The 15,788-nt window shown below is 45.8% G+C and overlaps 1 long non-coding RNA gene across 1 annotated transcript; it reads left to right on the top strand.

Moving 5' to 3' along the window:
• The first annotated feature begins 12,675 nt into the window (after nt 1-12,675).
• On the top strand, nt 12,676-15,328 carry LOC134732586 (uncharacterized). Its single transcript, XR_010115886.1, has 2 exons — nt 12,676-13,119; nt 14,973-15,328. It is a non-coding gene; the product is annotated as an uncharacterized lncRNA (long non-coding RNA).
• Nucleotides 15,329-15,788: the final 460 nt, after the last annotated feature.

Here is a 15,788-nt window from a genome sequence, read left to right as displayed (position 1 = left end):
GACAAATGAATTAGAATCAAATCTATAAGCTTTAAGATTTTACTTTTCTATTAAGTATAATATTAGCTCATTGGACTAGAACTCAAGCAGAATAGGAATTTATGTTTGTTTTATATTCAATAGTGATAACTTTGAAGACATTGTTGTTTTATTACACCAAAAAATATTATGTTAATCTTATTTAACTAAGTTTTATCCAAATCGTGTTAACTTAAAAAACATTTGATCATTTCCTATATTTCTAGGGTTTGGTGAATATTTCTTTTTTTTTTTTTTTTTTTTTTTTTTTATTATACTTTAGGGTTTTAGGGTACATGTGCACAATGTGCAGGTTTGTTACATATGTATCCATGTGCCATGTTGATTTCCTGCACCCATTACTTCGTCATTTAGCATTAGGTGTATCTCCTAATGCTGTCCCTCCCCCCTCCCCCCACCCCACAATAGTCCCCGGAGCGTGATGTTCCCCTTCCTGTGTCCATGAGTTCTCATTGTTCAATTCCCACCTATGAGTGAGAACATGCGGTGTTTGGTTTTTTGTCCTTGCGATAGTTTACTGAGAATGATGTTTTCCAGTTTCATCCATGTCCCTACAAAGGACACGAACTCATCATTTTTTATGGCTGCATAGTATTCCATGGTGTATATGTGCCACATTTTCTTAATCCAGTCTATCGTTGTTGGACATTTGGGTTGGTTCCAACTCTTTGCTATTGTGAATAGTGCCGCAATAAACATACGTGTGCATGTGTCTTTATAGCAGCATGATTTATAGTCCTTTGGGTATATACCCAGTAATGGGATGGCTGGGTCAAATGGTATTTCTAGTTCGAGATCCCTGAGGAATCGCCACACTGACTTCCACAATGGTTGAACTAGTTTACAGTCCCACCAACAGTGTAAAAGTGTTCCTATTTCTCCACATCCTCTCCAGCACCTGTTGTTTCCTGATTTTTTAATGATGGCCATTCTAACTGGTGTGAGATGGTATCTCACTGTGGTTTTGATTTGCATTTCTCTGATGGCCAGTGATGATGAGCATTTCTTCATGTGTTTTTTGGCTGCATAAATGTCTTCTTTTGAGAAGTGTCTGTTCATGTCCTCTGCCCACTTTTTGATGGGGTTGTTTGTTTTTTTCTTGTAAATTTGTTTGAGTTCATTGTAGATTCTGGATATTAGCCCTTTGTCAGATGAGTAGGTTGCAAAAATTTTCTCCCATTCTGTAGGTTGCCTGTTCACTCTGATGATAGTTTCTTTTGCTGTGCAGAAGCTCTTTAGTTTAATGAGATCCCATTTGTCGATTTTGGCTTTTGTTGCCATTGCTTTTGGTGTTTTAGACATGAAGTCCTTGCCCACGCCTATGTCCTGAATGGTATTGCCTAGGTTTTCTTGTAGGATTTTAATGGTTTTAGGTCTAACATATAAGTCTTTAATCCATCTTGAATTAATTTTTGTATAAGGTGTAAGGAAGGGATCCAGTTGCAGCTTTCTACATATGGCTAGCCAGTTTTCCCAGCACCATTTATTAAATAGGGAATCCTTTCCCCATTTCTTGTTTTTGTCAGGTTTGTCAAAGATCAGATAGTTGTAGCTATGCGGCATCATTTCTGAGGGCTCTGTTCTGTTCCATTGATCTATGTCTCTGTTGTGGTACCAGTACCATGCTGTTTTGGTTACTGTAGCCTTGTAGTATAGTTTAAAGTCAGGTAGCGTGATGCCTCCAGCTTTGTTCTTTTGGCTTAGGATTGACATGGCGATGCGGGCTCTTTTTTGGTTCCATATGAACTTTAAAGTAGTTTTTTCCAATTCTGTGAAGAAAGTCATTGGTAGCTTGATGGGGATGGCATTGAATCTATAAATTACCTTGGGCAGTATGGCCATTTTCACGATATTGATTCTTCCAACCCATGAGCATGGAATGTTCTTCCATTTGTTTGTATCCTCTTTTATTTCATTGAGCAGTGGTTTGTAGTTCTCCTTGAAGAGGTCCTTCACATCCCTGGTAAGTTGGATTCCTAGGTATTTTATTCTCTTTGAAGCAATTGTGAATGGGAGTTCACTCATGATTTGGCTCTCTGTTTGTCTGTTATTGGTGTACAAGAATGCTTGTGATTTTTGTACATTAATTTTGTATCCTGAGACTTTGCTGAAGTTGCTAATCAGCTTAAGGAGATTTTGGGCTGAGACAATGGGGTTTTCTAGATATACAATCATGTCATCTGCAAACAGGGACAATTTGACTTCCTCTTTTCCTAATTGAATACCCTTTATTTCCTTCTCCTGCCTGATTGCTCTGGCCAGAACTTCCAGCACTATGTTGAATAGGAGCGGTGAGAGAGGGCATCCCTGTCTTGTGCCAGTTTTCAGAGGGAATGCTTCCAGTTTTTGCCCATTCAGTATGATATTGGCTGTGGGTTTGTTGTAGATAGCTCTTATTATTTTGAGATACGTCCCATCAATACCTAATTTATTGAGAGTTTTTAGCATGAAGGGTTGTTGAATTTTGTCAAAGGCCTTTTCTGCATCTATTGAGATAATCATGTGGTTTTTGTCTTTGGTTCTGTTTATATGCTGGATTACATTTATTGATTTGCGTATGTTGAACCAGCCTTGCATCCCAGGGATGAAGCCCACTTGATCATGGTGGATAAGCTTTTTGATGTGCTGCTGGATTCGGTTTGCCAGTATTTTATTGAGGATTTTTGCATCAATGTTCATCAAGGATATTGGTCTGAAATTCTCTTTTTTGGTTATGTCTCTGCCAGGTTTTGGTATCAGGACGATGCTGGCTTCGTAAAATGTGTTAGGGAGGATTCCCTCTTTTTCTATCGATTGGAATAGTTTCAGAAGGAATGGTACCAGTTCCTCCTTGTACCTCTGGTAGAATTCAGCTGTGAATCCATCAGGTCCTGGACTCTTTTTGGTTGGTAAGCTATTGATTATTGCCACAATTTCAGAACCTGTTATTGGTCTATTCAGAGATTCAACTTCTTCCTGGTTTAGTCTTGGGAGGGTGTATTTGTCGAGGAATTTATCCATTTCTTCTAGATTTTCTAGTTTATTTGCATAGAGGTGTTTGTAGTATTCTCTGATGGTAGATTGTATTTCTGTGGGATCGGTGGTGATATCCCCTTTTTCGTTTTTTATTGCATCTATTTGATTCTTCTCTCTTTTCTTCTTTATTAGTCTTGCTAGCGGTCCATCAATTTTGTTGATCTTTTCAAAAAACCAGCTCCTGGATTCATTAATTTTTTGAAGGGTTTTTTGTGTCTCTATTTCCTTCAGTTCTGCTCTGATTTTAGTTATTTCTAGCCTTCTGCTAGCTTTTGAATGTGTTTGCTCTTGCTTTTCTAGTTCTTTTAATTGTGATGTTAGGGTGTCAATTTTGGATCTTTCCTGCTTTCTCTTGTGGGCATTTAGTGCTATAAATTTCCCTCTACACACTGCTTTGAACGTGTCCCAGAGATTCTGGTATGTTGTGTCTTTGTTCTCGTTGGTTTCAAAGAACATCTTTATTTCTGCCTTCATTTCATTATGTACCCAATAGTCATTCAGGAGCAGGTTGTTCAGTTTCCATGTAGTTGAGCGGTTTTGACTGAGTTTCTTAATCCTGAGTTCTAGTTTGATTGCACTGTGGTCTGAGAGACAGTTTGTTATAATCTCTGTTCTTTTACATTTGCTGAGAAGAGCTTTACTTCCAACTATGTGGTCAATTTTGGAATAGGTGTGGTGTGGTGCTGAAAAAAATGTATATTCTGTTGATTTGGGGTGGAGAGTTCTGTAGATGTCTATTAGGTCCACTTTACGTAGAGCTGAGTTCAATTCCTGGATATCCTTGTTAACTTTCTGTCTCGTTGATCTGTCTAATGTTGACAGTGGGGTGTTAAAATCTCCCATTATTATTGTGTGGGAGTTTAAGTCCCTTTGTAGGTCACTGAGGACTTGCTTTATGAATCTGGGTGCTCCTGTGTTGGGTGCATATATATTTAGGATAGTTAGCTCTTCTTGTTGAATTGATCCCTTTACCATTATGTAATGGCCTTCTTTGTCTCTTTTGATCTTTGTTGGTTTAAAGTCTATTTTATCAGAGACTAGGATTGCGACCCCTGCCTTTTTTTGTTTTCCAGTTGCTTGATAGATCTTCCTCCATCCCTTTATTTTGAGTCTATGTGTGTCTCTGCACGTGAGATGGGTTTCCTGAATACAGCACACTGATGGGTCCTGACTCCTTATCCAGTTTGCCAGTCTGTGTCTTTTGATTGGAGCATTTAGCCCATTTACATTTAACGTGAATATTGTTATGTGTGAATCTGATCCTGTCATTATGATGTTAGTTGGTTATTTTGCTCGTTAGTTGCTATAGTTTCTTCCTAGCCTCGATGGTCTTTACAATTTGGCATGTTTTTGCAGGGGCTGGTACCGGTTGTTCCTTTCCATGTTTAGTGCTTCCTTCAGGAGCTCTTTTAGGGCAGGCCTGGTGGTGACAAAATCACTCAGCGTTTGCTTGTCTGTAAAGTATTTTATTTCTCCTTCACTTATGAAGCTTAGTTTGGCGGGATAGGAAATTCTGGGTTGAAAATTCTTTTCTTTAAGAATGTTGAATATCGGCCCCCACTCTCTTCTGGCTTGTAGAGTTTCTGCTGAGAGATCAGCTGTTAGTCTGATGGGCTTCCCTTTGCGGGTAACCCGACCTTTCTCTCTGGCTGCCCTTAACATTTTTTCCTTCATTTCCACTTTGGTGAATCTGACAATTATGTGTCTTGGAGTTGCCCTTCTCGAGGAGTATCTTTGTGGCGTTCTCTGTATTTCCTGAATCTGAATGCTGGCCTGCCTTGCTAGATTGGGGAAGTTCTCCTGGATAATATCTTGCAGAGTGTTTTCCAACTTGGTTCCATTCTCCCCATCATTTTCAGGTACACCAATCAGACGTAGGTTTGGTCTTTTCACATAGTCCCAAATTTCTTGGAGGCTTTGTTCATTTCTTTTTATTCTTTTTTCTCTAAACTTCCCTTCTCTCTTCATTTCATTCATTTCATCTTCTATCAGCGATACCCTTTCTTCCAGTTGATCGCATCTGCTACTGAGGCTTCTGCATTCTTCGCGTAGTTCTCGAAACTTGGCTTTCAGCTCCATCGTCTCCTTTAAGCCCTTCTCTCCATTGGTTATTCTAGTTATCCATTCTTCTAATTTTTTTTCAAAGTTTTTAACTTCTTTGCTATTGTTTTGAATTTCCTCTCGTAGCTCAGAGTAGTTTGATCGTCTGAAGCCTTCTTCTCTCAACTCATCAAAGTCATCCTCCATCCAGCTTTGTTCCGTTGCTGGTGAGGAACTGCGTTCCTTTGGAGGAGGAGAGGTGCTCTGTTTTTTAGAGTTTCCAGTTTTTTTGGTCTGTTTTTTCCCCATCTTTGTGGTTTTGTCTACTTTTTGTCTTCGATGATGGTGATGTACAGATGGGTTTTTGGTGTGGATGTCCTTTCTGTTTGTTAATTTTCCTTCTACCAGACAAGACCCTCAGCTGCAGGTCTGTTGGAGTTTACTAGAGGTCCACTCCAGACCCTGTTTGGCTGGGTGTCAGCACCGGTGGCTGCAGAACAGCGGATTTTCGTGAGACCACAAATTCAGCTGTCTGATAGTTCCTCTGAAAGTTTTGTCTCAGAGGAGTACCCGGTTGAATGAGGTGTCAGTCTGTCCCACTGGGGGGGTGCCTCCCAGTTAGGCTGCTCAGGGGTGAGGGACCCACTTTAGGAGGCAGTCTGTCCGTTCTCAGATCTCCAGCTGCGTGCTGGGAGAACCACTACTCTCTTCAAAGCTGTCAGTCAGACAGGGACATTTAAGGCTGTGGAGGTTCTCGCTGAGTTTTTGGTTGTCTGTGCCCTGCCCCCAGAGGTGGAGCCTACAGAGGCAGGCGGGCCTCCTTGAGCTGTGGTGGGCTCCACCCAGTTCGAGCTTCCTGGCTGCTTTGTTTACCTAAGCAAGCCTGGGCAATGGCGGGCGCCCCTCCCCCAGCCTCGTTGCCGCCTTGCAGCGTGATCTCAGACTGCTGTGCTAGCAATCAGTGAGACTCCGTGGGCATAGGACCCTCCGAGCCAGGTGCGGGACACAATCTCCTAGTGTGCCGTTTTCCAGGCCCGTTGGAAAAGCGCAGTATTAGGACGGGAGTGACCCGATATTCCAGGTGCCGTCTGTTTCCCCTTTCTTTGACTAGGAAAGGGAACTCCCTGACCCCTTGCGCTTCCCGAGTGAGGCAATGCCTCGCCCTGCTTCGGCTCGCGCACAGTGCGCTTCACCGACTGCCCTGCACCCACTGTTAGGCACTCCCTAGTGAGATGAAACCGGTACCTCAAGCAGAAATGCAGAAATCACCCGTCTTCTGTGTCGCTGGGGCTGGGAGCTGGAGACCGGAGCTGTTCCTATTCGGCCATCTTGGCTCCACCCATAATATTTCTTTATAAATGCTTATTTTTTTCCAAGCCAAGTTAGAATAGAGCACTTTTAGAGGATTTTATAAATGAATTTTGCAATGCTATCTGGAGTTAAGAAAATATCACATATATATAACATACATTAATAGATATACAAACACAAATAGAGATTTCATAGCTTTCATCCTGAAATTTCAGCCATGAATTGGGTATAAATATTCTGATGGTTAATTTTAGATATCTACTTAATTGGATTAAGAGACACACATAGCTGGTAAAACACAATTTCTGGGCATATCTGTGAGGGTGTTTCCGGAAGACACTGAGATAACCATGACCCAATGTGGATGGGCACTGATATGGTTTGGCTGTGTCCCCACCCAGATCTCATCTTAAATTGTAGTTCCTATAATCCCTACATGTCGTGGGAGGGACCCAGTGGGAGGTGATTGAATCACGGTGGTGGTTACTGCCATGCTGTTCCCATGACAGTGAGTGGGTTCTCATGATCTGATGGTTTCATAAGGGGTTTTTCCCCTTTGGCTCAGCACTTCTCCTTGTTGCTGCCATGTGAAGAAGGATGGCTTTGCTTCCCCTTCTGCCATGATTGTGAGGCCCCTGCAGCCATGTGGAACTGTCAGCCCATTAAACCTCTTTGTTCTTTATCGATTGCTCAGACTCAGGTATTTCTTCATAGCTGTATAAAAATGGATGAATACAGGCATCATCCAATTGGTTGAGAGCCCAGATAGAACAACAAGGAAAAGGAAAGGTGAATTATCTCCTTCTGAAATGGAAACATCTTTCTTCTCCTGCCCTTGACATCAGAACTTCAGGGTCTCAGACCTTTGGCCTCAGAATCAGAGTTACACCACTGGCTTCCCTGATTCTGAGTCCTTTGTGTCTAGAGTGAGCCATGCTAACAGCTTTCCTGGTTCTCCAACTCGGAGACAGGCTATTGTGGAACTTCTCAGCCTCCATAATTATGTGAATGAATTCCCCTAATGAATCTTCTCTCATCTGTCTATCTACATATATCCTATTGATTCTGCCTTTCTGGAAAACCCTGACTAATGTGATTACAATAACTACAAAATTCACTAGTTTATATAGAAGAATTGGTTTTTGTCTTTGCCCCATTTTATATTTGTATTATAACTCTGTATCTGGAAAATGGAACAAGTTTTATTCTTCTTCATATGAGGGCTAAAGCTTTTCTCTCACCAGCATTTTTGGAGATTTTTAAGGTTTTTTTTGTTTTGACGTATAATCTTATGGAGGGTGAGAAATAATTTTTTTTCTATTTTATTTTTCAGCCCCAGGTGTTTGCTTTTGCAGATTATTCAGCACATTGAGAGCCTCCAAGGCATGGAGCGGGGTGCCTAAAATTTCAGTGGTTATAGGGAGTTGAGAGACTCAATTGGGAAAGGAAAGGTCTAAAAGGAGGCAATTTTGAAGATAAAAATTTTCTCAAAGGAGCCATTAAAGTTTGAAATAATTCTTAGCAAAGTCATCCAAACAGGAAAGGAAGTAGAATTAATTCCATATTGGTGGAACACATAGTCAGCAGAGGTTTGAGAACGGAGAATTTAGTCAATTTTAAATTAGTCAATGTAGGCTAATTTTTTGTATTTTTAGTAGAGACAGGGTTTCATCATGTTGGACAGGCTGGTCTGAAACTCCTGACCTCAGGTGATCCACCCGCCTCGGACTCCCAAAGTGCTGGGATTACAGGCATGAGCCACCGCACCCAGTGAGAGATGTATTTCCTATAAAGGGTTGCAGCCTGTACGGTTGTCCTTCTGACAGTCTGGGAAGCATAGCCTCCAGCCAGAAGCCAGAAACAGATGCTTCAAGAAGGAGGTAAAGGAAATAGTAATTTATGCTGAGTGGAATGGCCAAATACATTTATTTAATAAGCTCTAGGAGGAGTCATGAACATTTATGGAAGGAGAAATGCATGCATGTGCAATTGAGTTTCTTGCTTCTTCATGGGTCCCATGTACAAAAAATGGCAGTGTTAGCATGATCCCAGGGTGGAATTTTCAGCCCTCTGACATTAAAAGGTGAAGCAGAGGACATGAAAACTCACTCTGTGCATCCTCCGTACACTGGCCAGAACCTCTCCGTCATGGGTGGTCTCTTATCAGGCAAGAAAGGAGAGGCTGACATCAGTGGTGGAGCCTTTGAAAGGGCTGGTTTCTGTTAAATCCTTAGGGAAGAAAGACTCATCATGGTTAGCAAAGGAGGGGGTATAACGATGTGCATCTGACCCCCATCATCCCATCCTAGCAAAGCTGAGAACTCAGTTTTGAAAGTTACTCTGGGGTCCCCTCAGCCAAGAGTGGGTCTGTTCAGTCAGTTGGGAGCTTAGGATTTCATTTTCATTTGTCAGTGCTAATGGGAAAGAGTATGCTGTCTCCATGGCAGCTGAATTTGCAAGAAACTCCTTGGATGGGGTTAATGGCAGTTGTATTTTTCTGGGAGCTCTGCTTTAATTGGATAAAGTAAGTTCTGGTAAGATTTCTTCCTTTATCTTTGGTATCTCAAATGTTTTCATTTACATAATCTTTATAACAGCTTTTGATGTCTGAGTGGATTCCCACACTCTCATCTATTGTAAGACTTTCTGATTCCTTTTTTTCCCTTTGGTCATTATGAATAGGGCTTCTGTAAGTAATTGCATGGTAGCTTTTGTTTGGAAATAACATCAAAGTAGTTGTCAAAATACTTAGGAATGTGATTTTTGGATTGTAAGGTGAGACTTGTTTAGCTTTAGAAAAAACTGCCCAACTTGTAATGGGGAGGAAAAAAATTTTCTATGTTTTTGGAATTCTTAGATGGGACCCTCTGTAAAAACTGACAGATTAAAATGAGAAAAACAGAAAAGCTTAAAAACAGGTATACCTTATGGATACATGGGAGATACTCACAGAAAAATGAGTAAATCTCCAACAGGTGACTTTCAATTCAAGCATAAATACTATCTTTAACTTAAAGAAAGAAGATTTGAGGTGCAGTAGTGGGGAGTTAACCAGCAAAAGCGCAGTAGACAAGGGTAAGGTTTGTTATACAGACTTAAGTCCACGCGTTCTCCATTGATAAGACTCTTTAGTGATTTAGTTATCCTTCTCTTCGTGGTGTCAAGAGAGGTAGCTTTTAAATGGGGATTTCGTTGATAGATGTAAATTTTCCTTACACAAGTGTAACTTCTACTTTGTTTTCAGAACTTCCTTTGTTAGAATTTTTTTTTCAAAATAATCTGCTTGGAATAATTCTTAAGCCAAAGGGACATATATTGGGGTTGCATATTCTGGTTTCCTACCATTATATTTTGGGGTGGCATATTTTGGTCTTACACACTGTGTTCCACCAGCAATGAAAAGAGTTCTTGTTTTTTCTCCAGCAATTTCTCATTTTTTAAAGAGTTTAGCAGTTCTAAGACATATAGACCAGCTGTGCTATCTCATTGTGGTTTTCAGTTCTCTATTATGTTGAGTATCTTTTTGTATGTTTACTTGGCATCTGTAGATCTTCTTTGGTGAGGTGTCTGTTCAGATCTGTGTGCATTTTTAATTAGGCTGTTTAACTTATTGTTTAGTTTTAACAATGTTTATATATTTTGAATACAAATTCTGAGATCTGTATTTTGCAAATATTTTCTTCAATATGTGGCTTTTCTTTTTGTTCTCTTAACAAGGTCTCTTCCAGAGTATAAACTTTGAATATCAAGAAATCCACATTGTCATTTCTTCTGTGTATATCAACCTTTTCTGTTAGTTGTTAAAATTCATTACCAAACCCAAAGGCACATAGGTCTTCTTCTATAGTTTCTTCTAGAAATGGTATAGTTTTAGACTTTTAGTGTAAGGATGATTTTGAGTGATTATTTGTGTAAGTTGTAAAGTTTTCATCTACACAGATATCATTTCTCATGGCTTCCAATTAATCATTCCCTCACTCTTTTTGGGAAGGACACAGGATAGTGGGCTCCGTTAGAGTAGATAGATAGCTAGACATGAACAGGAGGGGGAGCTCCTGAAAAAGGGAAAGCCTGGGAAGACTCTCCTGGAGGGACCACCAAAAATTCACGTTAGTAGCATCTCCAGTGCTGGAGTGGATGGGCACTTGTCAATTGTGGGTAGGAGGGAGAAGAGGTACCTATGCAGAAAGAAACACCCTAGAACTCCTCTTAAGATGCCCCAATCATCATTCGTTCTGCAATAAAAATGTCAGAATATTGCTAGGTACATGCTGATAAGAACAACAAAGGGGACATTCTTAAGAGAAACCTGGCACCATAAGTACAGATTAGGGCAGAGAAGGACATTCAAAAGACATGGGCAGGTGCAGTAGGTACAAACGTGACCGCTGTCAGCCGGTCTGCGATGGCGGGAAAGAGGCTGGTGCCAGAGTGGATTCGGATTGATCACCACACATGTACCTCAACCAACAGCAAGGAGGTCCCACATGCCTAAGTGGGGCAAGTCGGGGACCTAAGGCAGTAGCAGGAAAACCAGACAAAGAAAACAGGCGGAGACTTGAGACAGAGGCAGGAACGTGAAGAAGTCTAAAATAAAATTCCCTGCACAGGACTCTTAGGCTGTTTTCACGCACGATCAGCCCACTCCACCCTATTTTTCTACAATAAGCTCTTCACACTGTATTTCTTTTCAATGAAGTTATCTGCCATCTTTGTACTGCCTCTTGGTGAAAATCTTTCTTCCAAGTTAGACAAGAACTGGGACATCAGCTCTCCCCAGTAATAGCTCCATTTCAGTTTGAATTTACAGAACTGATGGGGCTTAATAACTGGCGCTCCAACTTTAAGTGGTGCAGGAGGTGGCCAGTAGCGGACCCCAGCCGTCACACCGGGAGCAGGAGGGCCCTCCATAGTCCCCATCTGCCTGCATGTGGCATGCTGCCACAACACTGCCAGCAAGAGGGCCTGGCAGTGTCACCAGCTGCCAGCAGGGGTATACGACGACTACACTGTGAGCAAGATGGCCCTGCAGTGTCCTTAGTTGCCAGCAGGTGGCGCACGGGCACCACAACATGAGCAAGAGGACCCTGCAGTGCCCTGGTTGCCAGCAGGGGGCGTGCTGCCACTACATTGGGAGCAAGAGGATCTTGTAGTGCCCGCAGGGGCCAGAAGAGGGCTTGCCCCCACTACACTAAAAGCAAGAGGGCCCAGCATTGTTCCCAGCTGCCAGCAGGGGAGCCAGCCGCCACTACACTTGGAGCAAGAGGGCCCAGCAGTGTCCACAGCTGCCAGCAGGCGAGCATGCTGCCACTACACTGTGAGCAAGAGGGCCCTGCAACGTCCCTAGCTGCCAGCAGGCGGCGTGCTGCCAATATACTGTGAGCAAAAGGGCCCTGCGTGCCCCGGCGCCAGCAGGGGCGCTGGCCACCAGTGTAAGCAAGAGGGCGCTGCAGTTGCCCTAGGCGCCAGCAGGAGGCGCAGTGGCACAGCAACGTGAGCAAGCAGGTCCTGTAGTGCCCGGCTTTTCAGATTACTGAGGTTCCACCCGTCTATGCGCCGCACCCCCGGCGACGTGCCTCTCTCTGCCTGGACCGCGTCCACCCCCGCCTCCCGCCCGGCGGCGTGTGAATGTGCACCTGTGTGCCTGCAACGCTCCCCCCAACCCCCAGCCCGGTGGCGTGCATGTCTGCGCCTGCGCCGCACACGCCCCGCCGGCGACAGGCCGCTGTGCATCTCTGCCCTGCGCCGCGCCTCCGCACGGGGTCTGCGCTGCCGCGCGTCTCTGCGCCTGCGCCGCGGAGCGCCGGCCCGCCGCACGTCTCTGCGCCTGCGCCGCGGAGAGCCGGCCCGCCGCGCCTCTCTGCGCCTGCGCGCGCCCGCCGCGCCTCTCTGCGCCTGCGCGCGCCCGCCGCGCCTCTCTGCGCCTGCGCGCGCCCGCCGCGCCTCTCTGCGCCTGCGCGCGCCCGCCGCGCCTCTCTGCGCCTGCGCGCGCCCGCCGCGCCTCTCTGCGCCTGCGCGCGCCCGCCGCGCCTCTCTGCGCCTGCGCGGGCGCGGTGCGCCTCTCTGCGCCTGCGCGGGCGCGGTGCGCCTCTCTGCGCCTGCGCGGGCGCGGTGCGCCTCTCTGCGCCTGCGCGGGCGCGGTGCGCCTCTCTGCGCCTGCGCGGGCGCGGTGCGCCTCTCTGCGCCTGCGCGGGCGCGGTGCGCCTCTCTGCGCCTGCGCGGGCGCGGTGCGCCTCTCTGCGCCTGCGCGGGCGCGGTGCGCCTCTCTGCGCCTGCGCGGGCGCGGTGCGCCTCTCTGCGCCTGCGCGGGCGCGGTGCGCCTCTCTGCGCCTGCGCGGGCGCGGTGCGCCTCTCTGCGCCTGCGCGGGCGCGGTGCGCCTCTCTGCGCCTGCGCGGGCGCGGTGCGCCTCTCTGCGCCTGCGCGGGCGCGGTGCCTTTGCGAGGACGGAGCTGCGTTCGCCGCAGCACAGACCCAGACGGCATCGTGAGCTCGGAGCTGCATTCTCCTCTGCACAGACTCCGGGGTACTGTGAAGGCGGAGCAGCGTTCTTCTCAGCACAGACCTGGGCGTGCGGGCCAGGGGCACCGCGAGGGCGGAGCTGCGTTCTGCTCAGCACAGACCTGGGGGACACTGCAAAGGCGGAGCTCCATTCTCCTCAGCACAGACGTTGGGGGCCCTAACTCGCTTTGGGACAACTCGGGGCAGCATCGACGGTGAGTAAAATCCTTCCTGTTTGCAGCCCTGAATAATCAAGTTCAGAGACCAGTTAGAAGGGTTCAGTGTGCAAAATGGGAAACCAAAAGCCCCTCTGAATCCTGCCCACCAAAGTTCTCCCAAGCGAAGGCAAGGGGCCACAGTGCCAGGTCCACACTGCAGCTTTGAAACACAAATGCAGCACTGCTAATGCAGACATGACACCCAAAATATGATACCCACATTACTCATGTCACAAGCACCTGTAATGCTAATGCACTGCCTCAATAAAAAAAATTAATGTAAGATTGGCAATCCCCATGCTGCTGTGCAGTCCTCACACAGTAATCGTAATAATCCACATTAACAAAGTACATACAAACTTAGTAAGGAACCTAGGGTTAGGATTAGAGTTGTCGTCAGGGCCCAGGTTAGGGTTAGGGTTAGGTTTAGGGTTGGGGTTAGGGTTGGGGTTGCGGTTGGGGTTGGGGTTAGGGTTAGGGTAAGGGGTTAGGGTTAGGGGTTAGGGTTAGGGTTAGGGGTTAGGGATTGGGGTTAGCGTTAGGGTTAGGGTTAGGGGTTAGGGCTAGGGGTTAGGGTTAGAGTTGGGGTTAGGGGTAGGGGTTGGGGTTGGGGTTAGGGGTAGAGGTTGGTGTTGGGGTTAGGGTTAGGGGTTAGAGTTAGGGTTTGGGTTGGGTTAGGGTTAGGATTAGGGGTTAGGGTTAGGGGTTAGGGTTAGGGGTTAGGGTTAGGGGGTAGTGTTAGGGTTACGGTTGGGGTAGGGTTAGGGTTAGGTTGGGGTTGGGGTTAGGGGTTAGGGTTAGGGCTAGGGTTAGGGTTAAGGGTTGGGGTTAAGGGTTAGGGTTATGGTTAGGGTAGGGTCGGTTTAGGGTTAGCGTTAGGGTTAGCATTCTAATTGCAACCTGGGAGAGGAGGACGTGACACCCAATATCTCAAGGAGTAGAAACACCCTTGTGATACTGTTCTTAATCTTCAGGGAGGAAGAGGATGATATTACTCGAATACAGACAGGTGTACGTCCTCTGTACAAAGCTGTTGTACACCCATCTGTGCAATAGTTGACAATTTCCAGAGGGGTAGATGATATTAGTCACAATGTGGTAAACAGGCTTTGAGTCCACCGCGGGTCCTAAGAGCCAGGGTGGCAGAGGGGCTGGCTGTTACGCCTCGCCCCCCTGCGATGGGGTTCCTAAGAACCCTGGGGTCAAAGGGTCTGACTCTTATGCCCCGCCTTGCGGGGGGCACCTCGCCCCCCTGGGATGGGGGTCCTAAGAGCTCGGGGGTCAGAGGGGCTGGCTCTTATGCCCCGCGTCGCGCGGGGCGCCTCGCCCCCCTGCGATGGGGGTCCTCCACCCCGTGGAGATTCTATTTGGATCAGTATCGTCAGGTGGGTGTACACCTATTGCGATATTGAAAGTAATACCATGCTCTCTCCGTCCCTGGATATTAGGAACACTATCGCAGGTGGGGGTACACCCACTGCGGTATTAGGAGTCATATTAGTATTACTTGTTACTCATTTATGAGTCACGTTAATATGAATTACCAATATTAATGTTAAGAAATAATTGCTAATGAAAAGTTTTTGGGTTATTTATATTAATTATTAGGAGCTAATATTACTGTGTTCTAATGAATATGATCAGTCCCAGTTATTAATATCAGGCGTTATTAATAGTTAATATTAATAATTTATTGTTATTGTCAGTATGACTCTTCAATATTAATTATCATTATTATCGGTATTGATTTTAAAAATTATACGATCAGTTATTAGTATTGATAATTATTAATATCAATTAATAATTGATATTATTAATTTTGATAAGTAATATTGCAACCTTCCTCACAGTATTATTGGGAGTCATATCATCCTGTGGCCCTGAGGAGAGAAGGCATTTCTCTTTCTGTCTCCTGTCTCTGAAGAGGAGGAGGAAGTAAAAGTTGAAAACCAAGAAGATTGAAGTCAGTGGCAAGACCAGCCGCTGCCACTGATGAGCCGGCCTGAGGTGAAAAGATGAACCCCCCCTCCCCCACTCTAAGCACATGTGCTCTGAATCCATCGGGACCCTTTCAGGTGGAAACCCTTAGAGTTGTAAGCCCTGAGAAAAGGCCTAGTAAGTCTGTCTTCCTTCGGGGCGCTCGGCTCTTAAGACGCGAGTCTGCCGACGCCTCCGGCCGATTAAAAGCAACCTCTTCCTTCTTGAATCCGGCGTCTGAGGGGTTTGTGTCCGCGACGCGTCCTGCTCCACTTTTTGGTTCACATGACCAGGAATCGAACCTGGGCCGCGGCGGTGAGAGCGCCGACTCCTAACCACCAGACCACCTGGGAACTTCAAACTTCATGGGAAATAGATTGCCCAACATTAGAAGTGGGTTGGCCGTCAGAAGTAAGCCTGGACAGGTCCCTTGTTTCTCAAGTGTGGCACAAGATAACTGGGAAAGGATACCTAGACCGCTTCCCATACATAGACACTTGGTGACAGCTGGTGCTAGACCCCCCACAGTGGCTAAGAGGGCAGGCAGCAGCAATACTAGTAGCCAAGGGACAGACAGCTAAGGAAGGATCCCGCTCCACCTGCCCAGGGAAATCAACTCCTCAAGTTCTGTTCGACCCAACATCAGAAGATCCATTGCAGGAGATGGCACCAGTGATCCCAGTGGTGCC

The sequence above is a fragment of the Symphalangus syndactylus genome, chromosome 15 (assembly GCF_028878055.3).
Source record: "Symphalangus syndactylus isolate Jambi chromosome 15, NHGRI_mSymSyn1-v2.1_pri, whole genome shotgun sequence".
NCBI classification, from domain to species: Eukaryota; Metazoa; Chordata; class Mammalia; order Primates; family Hylobatidae; genus Symphalangus; species Symphalangus syndactylus.
This window is presented reverse-complemented; position numbering and strand designations above follow the sequence as displayed.